The 22,602-nt window shown below is 38.3% G+C and overlaps 1 protein-coding gene across 3 annotated transcripts in view; it reads left to right on the top strand.

The window, feature by feature from the left end:
- The window catches only part of rbms3 (RNA binding motif, single stranded interacting protein), a 292,785-nt gene that overhangs the window by 88,254 nt on the left and 181,929 nt on the right, over window positions 1-22,602 (top strand). The gene's annotated exons all lie outside the window — the stretch shown is intronic.

Here is a 22,602-nt window from a genome sequence, read left to right as displayed (position 1 = left end):
CAGCCTGAGAATAATGCCCAGGATTATATACCAGTCAATGGATGATGCTCTACGCTGGCTCCCGAAGAACGATAATATATTTTTGTATGGAGATTTTAATGCCAAAGTGGGGAAACGGAGTGGAGCGCTTGGTAGACATGGAATTGGCCAGGCTAATGCAAACGGAATGAGACTACCGTATCTTTACCGTACTCGCTCTGTGCTCTGAGCATAACCTGATCATAACCGGTGTTGGTTATCTTCCACCATAAGTACAAAACATCATCTCTCCAAAAACAATGGAGCCTAGTAAATTATACTATTGTCAGTTAATAGTGATATCAGAGGTGTCCCCAAGGGGTACTGAGATTTTGGTCTAGGCTCACATGAAAGTTTCTGAATCAGTACTACCTGATCCACAGTGTGGCTTTAGGAAAAGCATGATCATGGTACAACTGACATTCCATTCCATTCAGATGGACAGGTGAAAAATGTTGAGGACGACACCAGTATCTCTTCGGGCTTGAATGCTCAGATAAGAGTCTTTGGATATACCTTAAAATACACAAATTTTTCATCTGATTCACGCGTTTCAGTTTCAATATATTCCACCAATTCAGGCCATGAGCGCTTCCATTTTTCTTCATTCCCCAAATTCACGCCTTACCCACAATTCCCTATTTCTTACCCTAATATTCTCCATTCATTCCTAATGACAGATTCAACTTTACACATTTACATCAATTCAAGGTGACATTCTAAACATTTAACTCATTAATTTCACTCTAGGGATGAATACTAGATCCATTACTAACTTGATTCTTAACACCTTACTTCATACCCTACTTAATTCTTAACACAGCCCCTTTCTGTTTTTTCCACTATACTGTAAATTCGACGTTTATCCACCGATTCAAACCTTTCCAACTTTCAACTGTTCAGCTTTTACCTACCGATGGACTTACCATACAAACAACCCCCACCCCTCCGCCCCCACCTGGGACGGCAATGCATCCTCGGAAAAACCTGACAGGATTATGTGCTTCATTTTGACATATTTTACAAGGGCAAGCTATTAGGAGTATTAAGAGTATTAGGGCAAATATCACCAATCACCACCCACAAAGGTTGGGTCATGTATTAAGGATGCTTTTGAATTGGTTACCATGCAGCGTGAAGCAAACTGTACCATGGTCAGCTATTTGCTGGATCCAGCAAATGACAATATAACCACCGTTAGAAGTGAATGTGGTTATGCGCTTAAGGCACAATTTATGTTGATTCTTTGTTGTTTTGGGTATCACTAGCTGCTTGCTTTGAGACCCGAGTCTGGGCGTTAACAAGTGGGGGCTCGTCTGGGAACTGGACTAAGCAATAAGCATAAATCAACTAAAGTTAGCAGTCCTACTCACGTACATGAACACACATTTTTACCTGTCAGTTTCAGTATGTTTACTGACAGCGCACCAGAGTTTTAAGCTAGCTATGAAGCCCAGTTTGAAGTACCACATCACAAAAACTGCACATCAAGACCATGTAATACACTTCTCCCACGCACTCAAACACAAAGAGTTCACACACATGCACACACACACACACACACACACACTTTGTGAAAGACTAATCATACCCCCGCATTGCCTGAGGTGTACTGCGCTCTGGCAGGAGTAGTGGCCATGCAACAGATCTATCAATCCTCTTGCTAACATCACAGCTTGTCTACCTCTTCTGGCCTCTCTCCTCCTCCATTACCCCATGTTTCCATGAACCTGTCCTTCTTTCTTTTGACAGCAGTGACACTCTACCTCTCTCCCTACGTTTGCCATTACACAGATTCATTTGTACACTTTCAAGGGTACATTTTAAAAGTGATTTAGCGTGGGGGGATGGTCGGATGGGGTGGATGTTCACCCTGGCAAAATTAAGAAACACCACCAACAGCTAGCTTGCTTCCTCATATTCTAACACATAAAGCCTCAACTTTAAAATGTTGATTTTTATTATAACTAGTACTATTTCTACTACTACTACTGTTCTTGCTGTTATGACTTTCGGCTGCTGTATGCTACTGCGAGGGGTCCTCACTTTACAACTGAGTTCCGTTCCTACGACACCAAACAAAGGTGGAATTGGAAGTAATATCTATGATGGATCTATGCTAATTCATAATTACAGTACGTATTTGTGGAAGTAGCAAATCCAGGTCTAGAAAGTGAAAACCCTGCCACAGTTTGGCTTTAGCCCCTAGTGCTAGCTAGCTCCCTAGTAGGTAAACAAGTAAATGAGCAACATGGGATCGAGCTAGGGAGCTAGCTAACTAGCACCTGAGGCTAAAGCCAAATTGTGGCAGGATTTTTACTTTCTAGACCTGGATTTAGCACCTCTGCATATTTGTATATGCTGTAAATCACTTCTAGGCTGTACAGTATGTATAAAATAATCAAATGAAAATGGAAAAAAATCTTCATTTCAACCCTGATATTAAAAATGTGTGCTGTTAAAGCTGCTCTTAAAGTTTTTCCATTTTAAATTATGTAAGTAATTAACTGGTTAGTAAAAGAGGAGGATGAGAGTTCACGACATCCTCATAACATTAAATGTCGTAATAGTAGGTGCTCTTCAAATTTAGCAGGCGGAAATTTTTGATAAAAAGCCTTTATAATTAAGTGATTAATCATGATTAATAAAAATTCTAAGATGTGATTAATCTGATTTTTTTAAATAATCGTTTGACAGCTCTATTAAAAATATGTTACAATTAAGATATTTAAAAATATATTTTCTTGGCTTTTTTCCCCCACCATTATTGTGAGCTATAGTATAAATTGTGCAAACCCATTGGTGGGGGTCTTTTTGAAAGGGATGGCAAAAAAAACAACAACAACTGAGTTTCAATGTGAATGATTAATTGTGAACACTTCCCCGGTTATAAGACGGTGAACATGTTCTACTCTATTCTGCAGCCAGCTCAGCATCGCAATTAATAATCTGTTTTCAATTGGCTTATCTGAATAAATAAAGACCAAAAATAGTGGGAAACGTTTTGAAATTATTTTCTTGGTAATGCTTTTTAATATCAGAAAAACTTTTTTAATATTGATGCAAAACACAGTCGGTTTCACACTCTTCGCATACAGTTAGGTTTAATAGAAACTGATAGCAGGAATTGTTGTATAAATGGCTTTAGTGCTATTGTGCACAATGGGTCAGAGGAGGCTTCTTATTGTGTGCTCCGCCACACTCTCTCAATTGTTTTTATGATATACTCTATTTCAAAAGATGTCTCGAGACACACCTCTTATCTCATCAATTAGGGGTTGGATTTTACCTGAATCTTAATTGTCCATCTCACAAAGACATTTTGAACAAATCTGTGCTTCCGTCTTTGTGGTGAAAAAGCAAGAGTGGATGAATTTTAGATCCTTACCGCAAGCCTTTGAGGTTCCAGAATTCTTCTGGTCTATCATTGGTGACACTACTCCAAACTCTTGTTTAAAATCATAATGAAGATATTATTAAGGCAAGAATAGAAACTGTTAGTATAATGGGCAAAGGTGGCAGATCCCTAAAAACCCTGCCACAGTTTGGCTTTAGCCCCTATTGCTAGCTAGCTAGCTCTCTCCCTAGCAGGTAAACGAGCACCATGGGTGTTAGCTAACTAGCTACCTAGCTCGCTCCCTAGCAGGTAAACAAGCACCAAGGGAGCTCGCTAACTAGCACCTGAGGCTAAAGCCAAACTGGCAGGATTTTTACTTTCTGGACCTGGATTTGGCACCTCTGATAATGGGTAGGTCTCTCAGCAGTTTTTGGCATCTCCACATTCTACAAGAAATAACGCAGACATGTGGAGACATTTGAATATAGAGGATGACTGAGGGAGACAAAAAGGAACCCATTGTAAGAAGCCTGAACCGCTCATTTACCATCCATAGCCATAAGGACCTCTTGAAAAGGCGGCCGTGTTTGAAATAAAGCAGGGCCGACCAATTTGAGAGATTTGATTTTCCACGCCAGAGCCTGGAAACCGAGGAAATGACCTCAACCCTTTAAAGGACCTCCGCTTCCCTCCGCGACTGGGAGATAAAGCTCTGAGAAAATTCAACGGTCTGACTGATGCTGCGCGACATTGGTCCGCTGCACTGAATTGTGGGAAACAGATGAGATGTGGAGTCTCTTGAGGCTCTTTTGACAGTAGTCTGTTGTTCTTTTTTTTTTTTTTGCTCCTTAACTTGCCGTTCCTTTTCAGTCAGCAGGATGCCCTGTAGAAGCACACGGTACACATGCGTTGTTACAAAACTAAAACTTACGTTACATATCTACTCAAATATCTATCAGCGGTCATTTTGTTGCTGATGCATGCTGTGGTGATGAATTTATAGCAGATGTGTGTTTTTGTTGCTGTGCTGGGCTGCACATAGGGCATTTTTATGATGCAATTTAAAGGCCTGTCAGATGCTTGACCACTATAGTCCAAAACATCACTTCCCCTTACCACAGACACATCTAATGGAGAAATATAGGCAATGGACATTCTATTAAAATAAAAGAAAAGGGGGGGGGCAGATTTATTGTTGCATTAGTGACCAAAATAGACTCGGAACATAGGTCTATTGATAAATGAGGTGGGGCTCTTTAGAGAAGCCTGTTTGGTGTGTGCTTTTTGGGAGGTGGGGAATGGCAAAGAAAGCTTTCTGCATGCGTTATTGGTTTCTCATTAGGGGGCTGAGATATAAACATTTGTCTATGTTGTACACCGTGCAGGTGCAATTACGGGCCCGCTTTGCTTGCCCCTCTGCCCTTTGAAAGTGAATTATGTGCACATAAGAATCTTGTGTGAAGTTAGGACCAGAAGTGACCTTTTTCCTGAATCCTCCAGTAATAGACAATAATTGAAGAATAATCCCACTGAGGGTAACAGGAGTAATTTGAATTTTCAGTCTACAACAAGGAGATGGACACATATTCATTTCTGTTGGTGACAGTACAGTGCAGGTTTTTAATCTCTGGTATGTTATCTATTGCTTCAATGAGCGCATCTTGATTTTCAAGCCAGTGCAAACCTTGTTTAGCTTGAATTTGGCAGATGGCTGGGCTAATGCTGGGCTTTTCGGCAAACTTGAGTTGTTTCCTTTGACACCCCTTGACAAATTATAGGCTGAAAGAAGACTGAACTAAATTGGTGGGACCACGTCTATGTATTGGCGTAGGGAGTGTAACACAATTTCAATTAATGTAATTGAGGTGCAGGCAGACAGATTCTGTCTGGTGAATGCCATCATACTTCATTAGTAAATATATACTCTAAAAAGACCCAACTTTGGGTCAAAAATGGAACAATCCTCTACTTATGTCTTTTTGACCCAACTTAGAGTAAAAAAAATGGGGCTTTTATTGTAAAACAACTCATAAATATTCGTCAGATTCTTTATTTGGGTAAAAAATAAAGGGTCATTTTGTATAAATAAACCCAGAAAATTGGGTCAAATTGACCCATAAAGTGGATTGGTCCATTTATTATCCATAATTGGGTTACTTTTGAGCCAACTGTTTTTAAAGTGAAGTCGGCTGTGTTTACGCCCACAATGGCACAAACCGCCTGTTTCTAACTGCGACAAGGTGCATGCATACAGGGACATTATGAAATTGGCAAGGATTTGTATTATTATTTACAAATAATGTTATATTTAGTGGCGAGCATATCTGTCTCAGAGTTAAGAGCTATTTCAGCTTTCTCCCACATGCATGGCAGGTTAATTGAAGACTCAATCAGTAATACAAAGTGGGCATCTCTGAGTATTAGGGACTGAATTTGCTCCTAAAATCCCAATTTGCTACTCATGCTGACGTCAGCGAATGAATTCCGGTTAATATGACATATTACTGGGGGGGGGTGCATTTCCCAGAAAATAAATATTTGACCTAAATAGTAAGTGGATACGACTTTTGTAGTGCTTTATCTACACCATACATCGTCTAAAGCCCCTATCTCACTGAGTTGCGAGCGTTGCCGAACGTTGCAAAAGTTGCGTTTAGCCAGAGTTCGGCAGGGTTTGGAATTGGTCGGAATATGTCGCATTTGTGTTCGGAGTGTTTTGCTCGTAATCCCGTCGTAATTCATCGGAATTTGTCATAAATGAGTCGGCGAAGTTCTTTCCGAGGTCCCATTCATAAATTCACTCTGACGCCCATGAGAGAGTGCTTGTGTTGAGGCGGAGCGCGTTCTGAAGTGCAACTCTGCTTGGAACAGCACACATATTGAATTCATATTTCAAAAACGAAAAATAAAAATGCGAGTTTGGAGACATGTGTTGAACATATTTTTCTAGTTTGTATTTCAATAGTGCTCAATGTGCCCCAGCCCACCACGGGCAGCGCTGACAGTCAAGCAGGGTGATATTCCTCCAAAACACATGCAGATGTTGCCGCGCGAGCATATAGGCTCTATCAATGGCATCTGACTCCCTTAAAAAAAAAAAAAAAAAAGGTTTAAGCTGATTAAGTGTCAAAATGATGATATACCACTTATGCTGTCATATTGGACTTTTTTGTGCAGCGCGTCATTGCTATAATGTGGCGCGCGCAGGGGGACAAAGGGCCCTGTTCATTTCGGACTTATTTCCTGGACAATATTGTGCTATAAAATACCCATGGCGTCGTCAAGTATTCAGGTTTTATATATTCTTCCTTTGAGAAATAAGGAAAGAAAGAAAACAGGTGACACACAGCAACCGGTCCGTTTTGGTGGCATTATGAATGAAAAGTGTGACTGATTGTCACCAAAATGTATGTGTACATGTGCTAATGATAGTCTGAAAATAAATATTAGAACTAAATTTGCAGTATTATTATTATTGTTCACGTCATGATGACACCCAGACACTAGACACAAAACATATGTCACTTTATGTAAAAAAATAAAATAAATAAAAGAACACGACTGATTGTCACCAAAATGTATAAGTGCATGTGCAGACATTAGTGATGGGCATGACAGTTATTTTAAGTGAACTGAATCTTTAGAATCAGTTAATTAAAAATAACCGTTCAAAAGATTTGTTCATCGAATCGTTCGTCTTTGATAATACAGTAGGCTATTTGAAAGTGTTCATTATTATTATTATTATTAAGCCTATGATTGTGCGGCAGCCCTTCCGTCTTAAATATGATCTAAATCATTGCGAGCTTCGTTCTGATATTTTTAGACTGTCATTAACATATGTCTGCACATGTACTCATAAATGTTGGGGGCAATCAGTCATGGTTTTCATTCATAATGCCACCGTGAGGACTCGTTGCGCATAATTGGGTGTGTCACACTCTGCAGTCACGTCTACGCCTTTCCCCATTTATTTCTCTCAGGATGAATATGAAAATCTTGACTGAGTGATATCTAAATTATGGCAATATGCTTGAATAAAATATGGCAATATACTTGACAACACCATACTCATTTTTAAAGCACAAAATTAAACCAGTCAAATAAGTCCAAAATGAACAGGGGTTGCTTGCACGCAAACGCGTCACAGCGATGACTGACTGGACAAAAATGTCCAATCATTTTTACATCTTCTAATAAAAAGGAAACAACAAATAATCATTTGAATCTGTTGAAATCTGGGTAGATCTCAAATGTCGCTTTTACATCGCAAACACGTTGTAAATAACCTATGTCGCAAAATGACAAAGACGACAACCTCATATTTTGCAATATCAACATTCGCAGCGTTAGGCAATGTTCGAAGTTCAGTGGGATAGGGGCTTAAAAGTATTTTCAAAGCCCGACATTCAATTATTTGAAAATTTATTATCAACAGACACATTGCTGCCATATTGCTCTAACTACGGACTAGTTATTAGTTAGTTGTTTCCTGTAAGTTTAGTAGAATCTCGCGATGCATTGTAGCCAACGTAAGAATCTGTTTCGGTTATTGCACACTTTGGTGTTGTAAAATGGTAATGGTGGTAAATAGTCCTCACGGCAAACATTAGAAATGCTGGATTGGTTAGCCTGCATGCTAATTGGTACAGTAGCTAGCTGCAGAGACAATAGATATTAGCTAGCTAGAGCAAGCCTAAGTGTGTGTTTGGCTCCAATAAGTTCATTATGACTCATTGAACTTTTTAGCGATTTTGATGTGGATTGTTTTGTTACTAACATCAGAAATGTATCTATGGCACAAGCCACGCGACAACAAAATTAAAAAAAATAAAGTAGAGACACTGTATGTTTTTTTCCACATGACAGAAAGTAGCAGGATTGTCAGGAGAAGTGAGTGGGGCAGAGAATGCTTGTGCTCCTGCTTACGTTGCGTATTAACGACTGTAATTAGCAATTGCTCAGGGATAATCACATTGATTTGGACAGATTCTGTATGCAAAACCTCAGTGGATAACACCCGCAGCCTTTGTTAGCCCCCTCTAATCACACAAACACACAATCCCTTTTCTCAGCTCTATTACACCCCCCCCCCCCCCCACTACTTCCTTGCTTCCTTACCCCTCCTCACTTATTCCACTCCAGTAAGTTGGCCTCTCACCAAGTAGGCGTCTGATTGTCCAAGTTTGTCGTAAATAGAAGCAAATCGGGCCATCAGGTCCACATTCCTTTTGCTCTGACCTTCCGCTTCCTGTGCTATTTTGCATGCTATGTGGGATGTTCTCAGTATGTGATTGTGTGTGTATAAAGGTCATTGTGAGGCGACATACATCCGTCACAGAAGCTCAGCTCAAAATAGAACACGGTTTTGTAAGCTATTTTTCTCAAACAGAACCATTAGGATTTTTTTCAAACATATATATATATATGTATATATTAGGGGTGTCAAAATTAGTGTGTTAATTTTGTGTTAATTTAAAGTTCCTTAAACGGCATTAATATTTTTAACACACAATTAATGACCGCCCCTTACTTGAAAATTCTGTAATGGGGGAATTCCAGTCGCAACACACTAGACACATCCACGTCAGAATTTAGCAGTAATAAATATAAGATGAAGATTCACTGATTGTCACACCCACCTAAATGGGGCGAAATTCATTCTCCGCATTTAACCCATCTCCTGAGGGAGCGGTGAGCAGCAGCAGCAGCCGCGCTTGGGAATCATATAGTGTATCTAACGCCCCCAATTCCAACAGCAATGGGCAGCAATGGGTTCCATTTTTATAGTCTTTGGTATTTAGAACAGATGTAAAATGTGTGATTAATCGTGAGTTAACTATTTAAGTAATGCGATTAATTACGATTAGCTGATGGATTTATTAGTATTGTCTCAGAATTAAGTCATTTCTTATCCTGGACTTAATTGTGGGTGGCAGTACAGTCCAAGACCCGACCTGATTGTTTTTTATCCTGGCCCGCACGCAAATCCTGACTAATGATCATTTTGTTGATTAGCTGAGGAAACCATAAATCAGAATTGTAGAAAAGAAGAGGACTTAAGAACTAAGCTTGGTCATGGCATCTGCTTCTGAATTACAAATAGACCTTTACCTAGAGACAGGTGGTGCAGCTGTTCAAATGAATGGGACACTTTTTTATTTATTCACATTTGAATGTTTGCTCTGTCTAGAGATTTTATCCATGTTCCCAGGGCCCTTGAATTCCATTGATCTGTCTTTGTTCAAATATTTAGCTTGCCCCCTCACCTTGCTGTGAAGCTTTCAGGCCTGGAACCAGACGTGATTACATTGCTTATTACAAACCTTGTGTGTGTATAATGTGGTGACACCGAAAATGGCAGAATGAATTTTAATGTTATTTGGAGACTCTATAGACAGCTTCAGCTCACAATTTTTGAGTGTGTCTGACCTCTCATCCAGAATAGTTTGTGAGAGGTCACTGACGTTGTTCATCTCAAAAGTGTCGTTTAGTTTAGTTCTTCCACACAAAATTCATCCATGCATCTCTTTATGGACCTTGTTTTGTGTATTGAACACAGTCATACTGGAACAGAATTGCCTCCGTTTCCACCAGTTGGAAGCATGGCGCCATGTCTGATGTACAAGGACACATGGTTGGTGACGTGAAAGAATCACACATCTTCATGGTGTAAGATTTGCTGCTACTGTTCCACATCATCAGGCATATTGAATAGCTTTTAAGAGTGAATTGACAATCAAATTGCTTATATTTAGTATACAGTTGTGCTCATAGTTTACATACAATGGTATGCTTTTGTGAAATATTGGCAATTGGGGGATAGATCACGACCCATCATATGGAAAACCTTTTTTTTTTAATCCTGAAATTATTATGAAATCACCTAAATTACGCTAACAAAAAGTTTACATACTCTTGAATGTTAGGCCTGCATGTTTTGTTTGTCTCAGAAATTAATGCCTTCATCATAAATCCATGTTGCACGGTTGATGAGTTAATTGCTCAAACCGCCATTTCATTTTCATATACAAAGTAACTGTCTGTGAGACTTATTTTGCTCGTTATTGACTCCAGCCACAAGATGGATCCGTAATTTAGTGTCTGTGTTTCATCCATTGACTTTTCTGTATACAGAGCCATTGACAAAGCAATAAGTAAATAAATAAATAAATAAATAAATAAATAAATAATAATAAAATGGCACATTTCATCAACTGATTTTACTGGGTTTCGAGCCGTTGGCAAAGCAAAAATAAATAAATAAATAATTAATAAAATAAAAATAATAATAATAAATAACATAGTTCAATTTTATAAATCAGGAAAACAATATGAAAAGTTGTCTAAAGATTTGAAAATACCTGCCTATCATGTCACAATATTTACCTATTTACAACTTAATGAGAATGTGTATGTCAAGGGGAAAATTGCTGTCATCAATATAGAAGCACCATTTCTCCAACAGATAAAACAAATTAGTCATCTAATGTGTCGCCCCTGGCCCACTTGTCCCCTATCCATGGCACTTTGCCCTCTGCAGATGTCGAGTGCAGCTCTTGGACAAGGACACTCCTTCACCTGCCAGAAAAGATGACAAGTAATACATTACAGCCAATGGGCTTCCTGCCTCAGAGATTAATGCCTTCATCATAAATCCATGTTGCACGGTTGATGAGTTAATTGCTCAAACTGCCATTTCATTGTCATATACAAAGTAACTGTCTGTGAGACTTATTTTGCTGCTAATCGTTATTGACTCCATCCACAAGATGGATCCGATGGTGATTCTGAACAAATGCACGAGATATGTTTTTCTAGAGTAGTTTTAATAATTGTTAGATAAAATAATAGAAAATACTAACACTATTCCTTCACCATGCATTCCTCTCATCTAACTGGCATTCCTGTTCTTGAATGTTTCCAATATTTTGCACCATGTTTTTAAAGACTGTTGTAAAGTGTTTCTATGTACAGTGAATCAGATACAGTATGTACATTTAAAGCACAGTCCGCCATATATTTGATTATTTTATGTAAATGCAGCCTTCTATGGTAATTGCATTGTTCCCTGCAGCGCACACGTAAACATCATACCCTGAAAGATTCACAAAGCTCAAATTAAGTGGTTTCGTATCATAGCTTGCGAGTCAAAAATCACATTTTGCGCCTCAATAAAATACACAAAAATATCAACATTAACAATCACAGAGTTTTAAGCTTTTTTGATAACTGAACTGCGGAAACGGTCCCAAAAGTTATGCTGGGCTGGTCGCACACACATTAACGAAGCAGGAGCCTGAGGAAAGCTAGGTGTTACTTACTGTACGCCGCACCAGCGAGCTAGCAACGAGCTTCGGCTAGCTAGCTAGTGTGGCTAAACACGTTGCAGAGTCGCTCCAGTCAGTAATCATGGCCTCTGAATAAGTTAACTTCTGAAAAGTAATGTTCTCACAAAGTGATGCTAAGGAGTAATTGCAATAAAAGATAGAGAGAGGCCATGCTCATTTCTAATGTAACCTAAGATGTATTTGTGAATTTGTCAGTGATCAAGTGCACTTTTCACAAAAGTCTGGCTGGAACCACATTAATGCGAAGCGTATCCAACTTTGAACAGCAAAATAGGAGGCAATTTAATAAGTGTATGGAGAGAAAATTATAGACACTAACATAAAACTACAAATTATATATGAGTTATATTGTCATACTTTTTATTGTTTGATAAAAACCGGTTACCTTAGGACCCTGGGATTAACCAAAAATAGGAAAATTTCCTTAAATGAATCCATTGATTAGCAAAACACAAAACTTTTCATAAATACAGAATGTGTTTTTGTTTTTGTTTTTTTGCTGTTTTAGACACACTGTTTTTAAATCACTTGCGCAGGAATCACTAAAGGTATAATCCCTTTATGTTATACTTTGAATAAACAGACAAATAATTCCAAAAACATCAACCCATGTTTTCTTCCCCTCCTGTTGGAGAAATGTTCTCTTTTTGCCATTCGAGTCACATTAAAAGAGTTTCGTGTTGTCTTATGTCATCATCTGTGAACCATGAAGTGGCTTGTTAAGAAATAGACAGACACACTAACGCTCTGCTCTTTTTTTCACTTTCGTTTTTTGCTGTTTGAGTCACGATGAAAACGTTTGTCCTGCTTCAAAAACGGTATGGTCCCAATTCCTTATGTTATGTCATTTTAGGTCAACCAGAAGTCTGTCTACAGACACATTCACACACAATTCAATCACACTATTCCATTCAAACATTCCTATTGACGGTAGAGCACATGACAATATGCTATGATTTATTGTGACTAGAATCCGAAAATTCTGATTCGGCATTCATTTTTGATGGCCAATTCACATCTCAGTTTGAGTCTCCACCGGTTCGTGCACAACACTCCTTATACTCCATGAACCAGAAAGTAGCTTCCTAACAAAAAAGCTAACAAAAAGTTGAATATTCTAGTTTTATTCATTTTATCCAGTAGATAAAAATAAATAAAGCAAAAAATAAATAAAAGTTCAGTTTAATGTTGAAAGGCTTTGCCTTGATACGTTTCTTTAAGGATTTCATGCTTAATAGATGGATTGAACGGCACGTCACTCTTTCAAGAGGATGCCTTTTATGCAGCTCAAAGTCACTTCTACAGTTAGACACCATGAATCGAAGGACTCAGTATTGTTATGCATATGTGGGCGTGGATTATCCTATTTATCTTCCTTATTAATCAAATGAGTATTAAAAGATGCCAATAAATTATTAACATAGATGATGAATCACTCATGTGTAGTTGTACGACTCTTCCTGAAGGATGTAAACAATTGCTCTGCTCATGCTGCATACCGTTGTATACGTCTTTTACATGATTCATTATTCATACTTAGAGTGTTATTATTCTATTGTATGCGGTGCAAAATGGGGTCATTAGCGCTGATATGAGAATGTGAAAAATGGAACTATTGGTAGAAAAATGGTGGTGAATATAGAATGTAGGAACTCCAAACAATCCAGACTATTAGCAGATAAAGAATGGGATTTTTCCCCTGGGGTAATTAGGATTTGCATAATTTGATGGTGACTGCATGAATGACGCATGGATGATTGATTCATCGATACATGCATTTTAATGACGCTCTTATCTCAGCTCTCCAACAGAGGTGGCAAATTCAGGTCCCGAAAATAAAACCCTGCCACAGTTTGGCTTTAGCCCCTAGTGCTAGCTAGCTAGCTACCTAGCTCCCTAGCAAGTAAACGAGTACCATGGGTGCTAGCAAGCTAGCTCCCTAGCAGGTAAACGAGCACCATGGGTGCTAGCTAGTTAGATAGCTTCCTCGCAGGTAAACGAGCACCATGGGAGCTAGCTTTAACTAGCACCTGAGGCTAAAGCCAAACCGTGGCAGGATTTTTACTTTCTGGACCTGGATTTGGCACCTTTGCTCTCCAAGGAGGATGTTTGTGCGATATGCAGCCCGTGGTGGCATCTTCTATCACTCTAGACCCCTGAATGAGGTGGTGTCAAAAAGTACCCTGTGTCATCCGCACGCATTCACGACAGGGCCACAGCGGAACGACACCGCTTTAAGTAGCAGAGGGAGCCAAGCAGCATCCGCTAGTAACTGATTGACGATAGTCCTTTTATCTTGACAGGCTCCGTGTTGGAGCCAGACCAGGAAATATGATATGACAGCTCACGTTCTTCTTGCTCCTTCAGGAAAAATGCCCATGTGTGCGTGCGCGTGTGTTGTCATCTTGCCTGTGTGCTTGTGTCAATACATTTTAGGAGCTTTATTCCTTCCTTTGCGTGCTCATTTTAGCAGAAAACAAGCATACAGTCAGTCAGCTTTTAAGTGACAGGCACAAAGTTGATGCTTGTGTTAGTACAGAAGCTGAATTCACAGCAGCACATTTCCCTCTGCATTCCCCTTGTGCTAGTAACTTTAGAAGACCTGCAGTGAACACAGCCACAGAACAGATTGTGCCTGGCTGTTTTCCCTCCCTTTTTATTATTCTTCAAGGGGATTCGGTGCCTACAACATCAGGGTGTTTTTGTATGGGTGTAAAATGATGTTTTGCTTTCATTAGAACAGCATCTGCAGAATCAGACTGCAAGGCTCCCCTTATAACAGCATGTCTTAAATTACTAATATCTGCATATTTTAGGGTACATTTATAGGTGCAATCAATGATCAGTAAGAAATTATTGTGTGGAATTATGCATCCGTTTCTATAGAGCTTATTTTCATTATGGTGAGCAGGAACCTATTCAAGCTGACTTTAAGCAAGGAATACACACTGGACTGGAATTAAATTGTTAATTAATGTTGTTTTATAACACCTGAAGTAAAATGAAGGACAAACAACATGACATCAACCTGCAGGCAGGCGTCATAGACGTATTTTCATCTCCTCCCATTATTTTGTTTATAACAAGTAATGAATTCATTTATCGTTGTCACCCCCCCCCCCCCCACTATTTTTTTCCTTAAGACGGTGCTTCTTAATTATTTTTTTATACCAACATAAAATATTTCTCGCCCACCCAACTCTCCGCCGTGACTATAAAAAGCATAATTTTGATTTGTTTCAGTGCACCTCCTCATAACATTGCATCCTTATTAACATTATATATATATATATATATATATATATATATATATATATATATATATATATATATATATATATATATATATATATATATATATATATATATATATATATATATCTGCTGAATCAATTTATTAACATTCTCTATAATACTCTTAATTACAGTAGTTAAATTACATTTACATTCGTCTGGCCTTCAATAATGTTAAATGTTTAAAAAAAAATAATTCAAACATTTTTAAATGTATTTTTATTTAATGCATGAGGCTGAATGTTGTTATTTCATCAGGGAAGAATTTTGTCCAAAACAGAGGTCAGTTATATTTGACTTTAGAAGTTATATTGCAGTGATGTCCAAACTTTTACCTCCGAGGGCCACATACGGAAAAATCGATGGATGCAAGGGACATATTTTCACTGAAATGTATCAAGCAAACCAAAATCAGTCAATAAAGCAATTACATATTGTTTAACTGTTACAAAATATAACAATATAATTATTTATATACTTTTTGGAAAAACTGCTACCAACCTTAAATATTTCTTGACAATAATATGTTATATGCGACCTCACTAGTCTAAACATGACATTCTGATCAATATTATATTATATTATATTTGTGGAATATGAGTTATGAAGCGGTTAGACATCAATGTTGCTCAAGGCTCAGGCAACAACCAATCAGAGCACACCTGTTTTCTGAAACTGCGCTGTGATTGGTTGTTACCTGAGACCAGAGCAACACTGATGCCATCTTCAGTCGACAGCAAGTGGCAAAATGGCCGCCCCCTGAGATCGATAAAAACGGCTGGATTTTGCTGCTTAACTCATATTCCGCTAACACAATATTAACCAGAATACCATATTTAGATTAGTGGGGCTGCATAGAACATACTATTGTCAAAAAACAAAAACAAATTGGGTTGACTTCCCCTTTAAGAAAATTTATTTTGGGTGGTCCAGATTCTGCAACTCACCAGAAAAATATCAACCCCTGCACTGAACAGCAGAATCTTGTTGTAAGATGACCATTTTAGGCAGTTACTTGGGAATGAATCATCTGATATGTTCACAATTTGAACTTTGACACAGAGCAGAAAGTGTAAGAATTTTTTTTCTGCGCGTAAACATTACCTTTACGCACCACAGTGTTATGAAGAGAAATATTATTTGTTTAATTGTAAATAGTTAATTGGCATCTTTGCATATTCAGAAAAGCTCGACAGTATACAAACAAATTTATTAGTATCAAATGTATTATCATTTTTTGGGGGGCCACTCAAAAAATGGTCAGCGGGCCACAATTGGCCCCCGTGCCATGGTTTGGACACCACTGATTAATTGCAATGCACCAAGTAGTTACAGTATAATATTTAAATACTGGATAAATGGAGTATAACATAAATATCAAATCTATTAAAATTAAAATGGTTATCTTTGTGTTTGTAGTTTTCAAAGTAACTTTCTATTTCATTTAAAAAGGTCAGCTTATTCCAGAACTAATTGCCTGATCACTGTGAATAATTCACATAAGACTCACAGCCCTACTATCCTCTGAAATAAGGTAAAAATGTATTTGAATTAAAACATTGAAATATCTTTTAAATAGTGATTTCATTTATTACCTTCACAACTGCTCTGCTAAAAGCACAAATGCAGAGTAGAGACCTGCTGTGTTCTCGCTTCCAACCGTAGTCTGTAAATAGTTTAAGCGTCATGATCACACATTTCACAGCCTGTATGCGTGCATATCAGTAACAATAAGTGCACATTGGAGGAGCCAAATGCTTTTCTTCCTGGAGGCAGTTTACTGTCATTTCAGTCTTTCGCAGTTGATTCAGCTGACCCCAAGAAAACCTCGTCTTTGATTGCCTTTCATTGCCAAACACACACACACACACACACCAACACACACACACACACGCTTCCTCACAGCCGCCTTCCTCCATTCAGGTTTGCTTAAATTTAGGTCAGCGTTCTCTAAAACACTCCTGAAAGTTTGATCAGTGCACTCTTGGTGGTTGGGGTGAATATTAAATGGGTAATTTGAGGTTTCCAGTTTAAAATACTCATAGGCCAGAGGCGGCTTGCTACTCTCTGTCTGGTTCCGCTGTAATAAATTTGAAAACATTGGAATTCAGAATCTATTTGCATGTTTCACATGTGATATTCGTTTATAACTGTGTTTTTTATAATCATAAGTCTGGGTCAAAGTATTTGTGGTCAGCAGACATAGAAAGCCCCTCAAACACAAATTTTCATTTAGCAACTCTATTAATTTGTACTTGATTAATAATAATAATAATAATAATTATTATTATTATTATTATTCTTCCCGGGTACTCCGGTTTCCTCCCACATTCCAAAGACATGCATAGCAGGTTAATTGAACACTCCAAATTGTCTCTGTGTGCCCTGCGATTGGCTGGCAACCAGTTCAGGGTGTACCCCGCCTACTGCCCGAAGCCAGCTGGGATAGGCTCCAGTGCCCCCCGCGACCCTTGTGAGGACAAGCGGTTAAGAAAATGGATGGATGGATAGTATTAATTATAAGACTGTCGGTTGGATATTTTGACTGCAGTTTCCCATCTGTTAATTCAACCAATAAACATGATTATTTAAATATTTGTACTTAAAAATACAATTTTGTGAATGGTTAAGTAAATTAACACTGTAATACTGTGGGCCCTATTTTGATAGACTGGTGCTAATTTTGGTCTAAGTCTCGTCTAGTCTGTTTGGGGTCGTGTTGTACTGAAAATTTGGTGAGAAAAAGTACCAGTAGACTGAGCTCGGTGTAAAGATGGGCGCATCTAAACTCATTCACTCCCAGCCATTTTCACTGAAGCAACCCCCTTCGCTCCTGGCTGTTTTACTGGATTTTAACTGATTTTGCAAGGGTCACAGAATATTGTGTTCTATCGCTATAAAAACATGGATCCTACCAGAAGAAAGATTAGAGCCTCTTCTTTCATCAGGAGAAAAAAAAGTATATTTGTATGTTTCCATTTTGCAGCAAATATTAGTGTTGTTCCGATACTGATACTGGTATCGGCAGAGGCCCCGATACTGCATTAAAACAGAGGTATCGGTGAGTACTAACAAATAACATGCCGATACCATTAATTCTGACGCTAATATAGGACTTTGGATGCAGCATCTTGTGTCTTGCTCATGCACAACATTCACTGATGTGTGGCATGTTCACTGCATACCGAGCTAAGATATCCTATTGGCCCTTGAATGCTCTGAACCAATGGCAGGACAGCTTTTTCATGTTGAGAAAAAACAACAACTTAGGTATCGGTATGTTATTGGCATCGGCCGATACGGCAAAGCTGGGTATCGGAATCGGTATCGAGGGCCAAAAAACGGTATTGGAACAACACTAGCAATTAGCATTAGAATATAGCTAAGTTTTATCAATGTTTACACTCCTGTTGAAAGCACTGGCAAACAGAGCTTGTTGCAACATGCCCTGGCTGATCTCTTATACTCTGCTGCCACCTGTTGGGAGTTTTTTGTAATAACTACCATTGCTTCAAGCCACCTCTTCATGTTAGAAGCTGCATCAAAGCCTTCTGTACGTTCTTTCATTAAAAAAAACAAAAACACTTATATAATAAGGTTTTTGGGAGTGAAGGACAAAGTATTAAAAAACATAATTACACAGTTTTGGGTTTGAATGAGTTATTTCCGTGCCATGGCAAGTCTAGTTTGCCGTGTTTGTGTATTTGGTTACGCCTCGCTGGGTGTTCCAGCTGTCACGCCTCTGGCGTATCTTGAAATTTGGTGACAATAAATTTACTAGATTTCAGGCTTGCAAACAATTTGATTTTGGTCAATTTGATCGAGGCACATTGGAAATTAGGGATGCCGCTACAATTGCCAGATAAAAGGCTACGTCCTATCCCACAATGGCGCAAACGCCCCATAACCCGTTATTCATTTATTTATTTATGTATAGGTTTTGAAACCATTTGGGTTTGAACGGGATCATTTTTTATTTTAACCGAAGGTATCCATCTCAAAAGTCAGATTAGAAGACTATTGCAGGCGCTTCAAATTGGCACATATGTTTTCCATAAGTGGTATGTGATTCAGATTGAGACATAACTCAGATAACATATGACAATGTCAGTGAGTTTTGCCAATTAGTATATGTAATGAACTGTTTCCTTCTTGATTTGTTTTGACAGTTTGAAAGTGTGTTACCGACATCTGCTCGTGCAATTTGTAATTTTAGAGCTGGATTTTCCCCTACATTTTATATTCCAATTTGGATGATTTTAGAGGTTCTATTGTGACGACAAATATTCATTTTATAAAAACTCAATTAATTAAATGATAATTTATTAGGAGTATGTGATTTATAAAGTGCCGCATTCAAGCTTCCACTCGTACATGCAGTAACTTGACATCGCGTTCTCCAGAGCATCACTAAATCATTTTCAGTTTTCAGTCATTTGGGCTTTTGATTTTTCAGAGACTGTGAATCTGGCTGGCCCACATCACGCCGCTCAACACACAGCATATTAACACAACCCCATTTCACAGCCTCCATAATCCTCTCCACAGTAACAAATCTCTCAAAGGTTGACAGCATACCAGAGCTGCTGCCATTTTTCCTCTCTCCTAACTCTATTTTTCTTACACACACACATAAACTCACATTTATATTTCTCGCAAATATAGCAATTCTGTCCATCCACACCTCATCCCCCAAGCCTCCTTCTTTCTCACTCTGTATTTCTTCTCTTTCCCTCTCTCACTCATATTTTCCTTGACATTAACAGCCGCAGCCCATCTGGAAATTCATCACACAGAGGAAAGCTGAGGGAATGAAAGCCACGGCTGTGATTTATGAGTTATTGCGATCCCGACGTTCTCCGGGATGTATCGGAGACGAGGGGGGGTCACGTCCGTGTTAATTAAAATTTGGTGGCGGATTAAAAGCAGTCAATGGTGCCCTCTGATCCGCGGTTTCAGAAAGAAAGTGTAATTACAAAAGGATAATGGGTGTGAGGTGGGGTGCGGGGCTTGCCGCTGCGGTTACCCCGGTGCTACAAATGATCACACGGTCACGCATGTATGCGGACACGTCTCGCTTTTCTCACCATGCACTGGCATGTGTGTAGTTCTTTTAGTAGTGAACATCTTGTTTACAGTCTGACAAGGTGTGGGCAGTTGAGTCCCACTCCCATTTTATTAAATATCAATGCTTGTATAAAAATACTCAGCCATCACACTTAAACAAGTTTTCTTTGTGAGAATGTACTTTGTATTTATTTATTGTGGGAATGCTGCATTACCACGTATGTTGTTTCTAACCTTTATTATTTCAGGTACTTATTATTTCGCTTACTTTTTTTCCCCATGCAATAACTTCCAGATAATACTTCCAATTTACACCGTTCAAATTTCAAGTTGCTTCAAAAATTCACGCCTCTCCTGGTACATATCGTCTGAGTCCACATTACTTACAGTATTCGCACAATTTAACGTTAAATATCAACTTTTTCCCATTCCGTTTCAATGGACAGACATTGAACTTTTTCCAAGTCACACTTTCCACACCCACTTCTATATGGAAGTTGTCTTAATTGATCATTTGTGATTTTTACCCAATTTGTCTTTCATTATCTTTTGTTTAACACACATATTAATGTATTTAATCTTCAATGACACATTCACATTCATTCATCAAGACATTCTTCACTACCATTTCGTTCAAGTTTTCTTTTTATTCATTTATCATTTAACTACAATTAAAAATGTGTAATTTTCACGTAATGTATCTTTCAATTTACTTCACAAGCACATACATTCAAATATTAGTATTCAGCTAATAGCATTCAACTTTGCAGCATTCCCACGCAATTTCTGCAGAAATTGCACTTTGTCTTGTTATTTATATGGATTTGTACAAATGAGTTTAGAGTTTGTTTGCCAGAAAATATCTAAAAGGAATCCTGTAAACAGCATGTAAACTCAAAAGCTTTTAAAAGCAAGGAACAGCTACTGATCCAAAGCATACCACATCATGACTAACATAGTGGTGGCAGTGTTATGACATGGGTGTATCTGGCAGCTAATTAAACGGGTGTCCTGGGTTTTTATTGATGACGCGACTGCTGATAGATAGAACACGGTGAATTGTGAATACTCAAATAGCTACAAAACCCTTTAGAAATCTTGCAATATTTTTAGCAAAAACGAATACCATGTTATTTATTTTAATATCACAAGAGGGCATAATCTTCAAATTATAAACCTAGGCAATTAAGCCACAGGTTGCAGACCCCTGGGCTAGCCTATCCGATGGCTAATGACCCAATTTCAGCCACAAATGATGTTTTCACATTTGCATATTCGCATTCACACCCATCCAAAACAATAAAGAAAATAATGTGTGGAAGGAAAGCATTGCACAAAAGCATTGAGTATAAGGGCAATCATACTGTACATATGGTGCGAGGGGGAGGAGTTATGTTGAGTGAATGTTAACTGAAATGTTCTGATTATCCTTATATGGTTATTTTTATAATGCTTAATTGACCGAGTCATTATGGGAGGATGTTTGATGTGTATGTGTGTGCGTGTGCGTGTATGTGTCTATATCATCAGTTCTTGGATCTTTATCTTTATTGTCATTGCAAATGCACAAGTAGAGAGCAACAAAATTGAATTGGGAAAAGGGGAGCATAGTTAGATCCTGAAACAAATAAAAAATAAAACAACAACTTGGGTACCAGTGGTAGGAGGCATTGATTTTTTTTTTCATGTAAAGCTTGCACTGTTTTAGCTGCATTTTGCTATACAAATAAGGTTTGATTGTTTCACTGAACAGTTACCAGTTGCATAATTAACTTCTTCGGCTTATATAACCTACTTGCTAAAGATAAATAGTGCCACAAACACATGGTCAGAAGCATTTAAATCCATTATTGCATACAACATTACACTGGAAGCAAAAATCTATTTTGAGAGGCCGATCAACCACAAATCTGTTTGGATATTAAAACAATTTTTCATGATATACTGTATCATAAAAATGGTCAGCTTTAATACAACTTTGGGTATTGTTAACTTTAACTCAATGGCAAAATGTTAAGGTGACTCGCACGTTATTAAATCCCACGCAACAATATACAGAAGCTAACAATATTAGTAGAACATTGTTTAAAACAAAAACATTGCACCTATTACCTACCTACTACTACCTCTGGTGTCATGTTCAGTCAATGTAGAACATTTAATAAACAACAGACAAGGAAGAAAGACAAGAGACTTAGATTATTTTTTTGCTCGCAAGGAGAATGGACAGAGATGTGCACAGTTAGAATCTCCTACCGCTCTGAAGTACATTCTATCGAGCACTCTGTTTTTATTTATTTTAGGGCAGTCCCTGGTTACAGAGTCTAAAGGTTGGGGGAACACACAGCAGCCACCATCACGGATACGAGTCATTGTGCAGATAATAATATAGACGTGTCTTTCTTCAGCGCTGAAGGTTTCAACAGTCAAAGTTTAGCAGTTCATCCGCAAAGTGTTTCAGCCGCTATCTTGTGATAAGCGCACAGTTCCTGTTTTGCTGCTGCAAGAGCATGAGTCATGCTCTTTTCTCATGGG

The sequence above is a fragment of the Leptonotus elevatus genome, chromosome 19, assembly GCF_054856555.1.
Source record: "Leptonotus elevatus isolate MCC_2025b chromosome 19, RoL_Lele_1.0, whole genome shotgun sequence".
Taxonomy (NCBI): domain Eukaryota; kingdom Metazoa; phylum Chordata; class Actinopteri; order Syngnathiformes; family Syngnathidae; genus Leptonotus; species Leptonotus elevatus.
This window is presented reverse-complemented; position numbering and strand designations above follow the sequence as displayed.